Source organism: Lissotriton helveticus, chromosome 7 (assembly GCF_964261635.1).
Source record: "Lissotriton helveticus chromosome 7, aLisHel1.1, whole genome shotgun sequence".
NCBI lineage: Eukaryota > Metazoa > Chordata > Amphibia > Caudata > Salamandridae > Lissotriton > Lissotriton helveticus.
Genome location: NC_136068.1, coordinates 592,633,187 through 592,637,850, shown reverse-complemented (window position 1 = coordinate 592,637,850; position 4,664 = coordinate 592,633,187). Strand labels below are relative to the sequence as shown.

General features: G+C 44.1%; 1 pseudogene; it reads left to right on the top strand.

Annotated features, from left to right (window-relative positions):
* Positions 1-548: 548 nt before the first annotated feature.
* On the top strand, positions 549-699 carry LOC144771180 (5.8S ribosomal RNA; annotated as a pseudogene).
* The last annotated feature ends 3,965 nt before the right edge of the window (positions 700-4,664 follow it).

Below are 4,664 nucleotides of genomic sequence, written 5' to 3'. Positions count from 1 at the left end.
CTCAGGCTTCCACATGTGCACCTCCAGTGGGCATCACATGAGTTGCTTTGATGGTGTGGAGGGGAAACTAACTCGTCTTCTGCACCTTCCCCTAGTGCAGAGTTGGCCAAAACCTGTATCATGGCTTGGACAGCTACCTAAGCCAGGGTCTTTCGGTATGCAGGGGTCGAACCTTGGCTGCAGCTAGATGTCGGATGGCCGTCGTGCGGGTGGGGTGACCTTCCCTTGTCGCCAGGTACCTTTTTGCCTGGTTGTGTGTGGCTGGGCTGAGGTTTAAAGACTTGTGTTGTCCTGCGCAGGAATCAATGAGGGCTAGCAGCAGGGATGCCTGCCTCTGCCGCTGTGGGAGTCGAGTCCATTGCTGACCCATCCTCTGCTGCGGTGGGGTCCCAGGCAAGTGCTTGAAATCATTCTTTGAATCATGGAGGCCGACTCCCACTGAGGACGACAGACAGGGTGCTGGGCCATCTTGTCGTGCATGCGGTGTACGGGTTGCTCTGACTTCCTTCCACCTCTTTATATGTGCAAACGCTGCAACAGTTGTCTGTGACTCTTAGCAGTGGATCATTTCACTTGCACATCAATAAAGAATGCAGCTAACCACAAAAATTAGTGTGAATTGGAGGGCACATTGATTATTGAAACTTCCAACATTTCTTGGCCCTGGCTTCTTCCGGGGCTATGCCTGTCTGAGGGCCACATGAATGTTAATCAACCTGCGGCTCCCCCAGGCATTCAGCTGGGTCTGTCTCAGGGGGCTCTGCTCCCTTTCGTTACCTCCAAAGTCAGACCCTGATCACACCTGGTTGGGGCAGGTGAGTGGCCTTTACCTCCAAGTGATTTCTCTGATAACTCTCTATATAACTGATCTCTTTGAGGAGAAGTCTACAGAAATCTGCCAAACAAGGTTTCAATCATGGCCGTAAGCATGATAGCGAGAAATGGTGAATCTAAAGATCCCAATTCAAGATGGGGCATTTACTGGATAACAAACACCCTGTTAAAATGGCAAAAGGAGGTGCTGTCATTTAGACAAATCATTAACCTCCTTACGGGTTTTGTGAACTCTAGTACCAGCTCCAATAACACAATGAATAACATTAAATTGAATAAACTTTGGCGTCATGTCCACCCCCCATACTAAGTGATAATGAAATTATCGACATCAGTTAAACATTGAATTTGGAGCTTCATCAATAAAAAGTATAACAAGTCTTGAAAAACTGACAGACATTTTTGAGGTCACTAAAAAAACCAAGACAAGAAAAGTGACCTCACCAAGAAAGTCACATATTGAAAATATCCCAACAAAAATCCAATTACAATCTTTGCAGGGACATTATGGAAATCTTAAAAGAACATTAAAAAAAGTGCCCAACAAGCACAAGGGACTATACTTAAAAACGTATTGCTCAAAATGTGATAAAGAAGTTGAGTTTTTTAACATTTCCTGTCACTGTGCCAAATGGAAAGGTAGTAAAACCAAAGGAGACCTATAATTACTATGTGGCTTTTATGATCTGAGATTCGCAACAAAAATTGTCATGACACAGAATGCAAGATATCTACTGCCAAAAGCACAAAATGATGCTAGACTGTCCACTCTAGCAAGTAGTAAATCTTCAAAACTTTGATCAAAAGATCAAATATTGCTCCGAGTTGAATTGTAAAAAGTATATGAAAACAAAGGAATATAAATGTGCCGATGGTTCTGCTCTTCAATAATAAAAATAGCAAACAGATTGCAGAGAAGCGATGGAATATAGGAGAAAAAAGCAAAAAACTTGAAAATGATATGCATCAAGCAGCCACTATTATTAAAGCGACACTAATGAAGAAACAGAAATTTCAGAGGGAACTATAAAACAAGGGGTAAAGACTTCATAAACAGAAAATGGGTGCCGAAAATCACATACTTTCATAATTTGGTTGACTGAATATAAGAAGTGCAAACATATTCCAAAAATTTGCAGTATTATGAAGCAGGTATCGACTTTTTAATTGTAATCCATTTATTACATGAATTAGCGTCTTAATATTCATACTTCCAAATGTTGAAATTCATACATCAAAATTCATCAATATCATCGAATTCGCAGGAATTAAAATTTAACATAATTACTTAATCAGAAATTCATCAAGCTAGTAAATCAGTAACAACATTTCAAGTCCAATAGCTTAAAATGCCTATTGCCCTAAAATTTCATCCATTGCCCTATAGTCTCATCAACATTTAAACGTATTCTAAGATTGTCCGTTCCTTAAAACATAAACCTAGTAAAAGTGTTGTTAGACCTGGCATCATTGGTGTGAGTCTCCCTTCCATTTTTGATGGATTGCCTCCTCTGTTTTGATATGTTTTTGCTGGATTTATGCTTTGGGCACTGTGCCACTGCTAATCAGTGCCACAGTGCAAGTGCTCCCTATGTTAAATTGATATACTGATTGGTTATTCCATGATTGGGTTATTTGATTTATCTGTCAGCCCCAAGTACAGTGCTCCATGTGTGCCCAGGGCTTGTAAATCAAATGCTGCTGGTGGGCTTGCAGCACTGGTTGTGCCACCCACAGAAGCAGCTTATAAAGTGTGTGTCAGGCCTGCCATTGCAAGGCCTGTGTGCAGTCTAGCACTGCCATGTCGACTTGGCCAAGTGCACCCACTTGCAAGTCCCTAAACCTTCCCTGTGCTTCATATTAGACACCCCTATGGTAGGCCAAAGGGCAGGGTGCATTGTAAGTATAAGGTAGGACATGCTCTGATGTGTGTAGCATGTTCTAAAAGTGAATTACAGCCATTTTCGTTTTTTCACTATTGAAGGCTACCTGTTCTCATAAGCCAGAATGAGCAGCTAGATTATTACATGCTTATAATCCTAACTGACTCAGGGAACATGGTAGAAATTCAAATTTAGTATGCCTGAACTCAGAGTAATAAAATATATCTTTTAGTAAAGTTTATTTTAATATTCTGTGTTTGCAAATACCACTTTTAAAAAGCAGGTATTTGCTTGCCTAACCATTTGAGCCTGCCACTGCTGGGTTGTGTATTCCTTGTCTGGGTTTGTGAGTGACAGGGCTGGGGAATTCCAGGAGACAGGCTGGGACAGCCCAGTGGTGAATAGAGAGATCTACATCCAGATGGGAGGGAGGAGTGCACCTAGGACCTGAATAGGACTGGGCCTTCCCTCTACAATGCTGGCTCCACCCCCTGTGGCTTGTCTGATGTCTCTGCCCTGCACTGTGAATGGAGAGGAGGAATCATGTCAGCAGAGTGCTCCAGAGCTGTATCTTCCCTCCCCTGTGCTGGCTCCACCTCCTGTGGGGCATCTGATGTCTCTGCCCTGCACAGTGAAAGGAAGAAGAGAGTCATGTAAACAAAGTGCTCAGGAACAGGTTTGGACTAGGCAGAGGCCTCTCTGCCTTCAGAGAACAAAGGAATTTGGGGTATAAGTATTGGGACCCTGATCCCAAAAAATTAGAACACTTCTGGAACAAGAAACCTTTCTGCCAAGGAGAAGAACCAAGGAAGCTGCAGGAGTTTGGACTGCCCCTTTGCCAGTGTGCTGTTTCCTTGGTTGACCTGCAGTGGTTGCTTCATTGCCAAGGGAAAGAAGAAGGAACTTTGCAAGAACTTTCATCTACGGAATATTCACCAAGGGCTTGAACTGTGATTGCCTCCTGTTGAAGTCTCAGGGCCAAAAGACTTCACCTCCAGCTCCCTCCTGAATTTCCATGCTGGGAATTCTGACTCCAGTCACTTGCGTGCCGCTGGGAGCTGGAAGCGCGACGCATCGAGAAGAAGCGTGTCGCTGCCACAGCTGAAATCATCGCAACGCCAGAGAAGCGAGCCTTTGCCGCATCTCCCTGGAAGCGTGTGTTCATCGAAGCTGCCTGCTGTCGCATCATCGGAGAAGCGTGACAACATCGAGAGAGTTGTCATCGGTTCACCGGAGAAGCGTATCGCAGGGCCTGTCGTGACTCCAATGTACAGAGTCGTCACAAGGCTGCCAGGGCGTCATCGCATCGCCGCATCAAGGGCGCCATCTTCTTGCATCGCAACTGGATCATCGCATCAAGGCGCCATCTTGCGCACCGCAACGGGCCCGCAAGCTGAGAATCTACGCATCACCTTCACTCCGGTAAGGCTCACGACGAGTCCCCTACTCTGCGCAAGCTTTGAGGAAGGTCGCAACCGTTCCCCCGGATCACGGAACCAACGCATCTCCCCTTTTGCGAGCCTTTTGTTTACTTTGCGTTACGCATCCACGTACTTTGTTGAGAACTTTGTCGCATTTACCAACAACTTGAATTAAGAGACTTTAATCCTCTTTTAAGTAATCTTAAGTGTAATATTGTGGATTTTTGTCGTTTGTGGTCTTGTGTTTGAGTCTATATAAAGAATACTTATTTTTATAAAACCTGTGTTGTGTCCATCTGTAGTGTTATCACTGTATTACTGTGTATATTCACAAATGCTTAACACACTGCCTCTGAGATAAGGGTGTCTGTTCGTGCCAAGCTTTCAAGGGGGTGAGCAGGGGTTATTAAGGAGTGTAATCCCCTTATCCTGACTTAGAAGTAAGGGTCCCTATTTGGACAAAGTTGATAACCATTGCCAACTACAGACCCCCAGATCTAACAAGTACGTATCAAAAGTATAACTT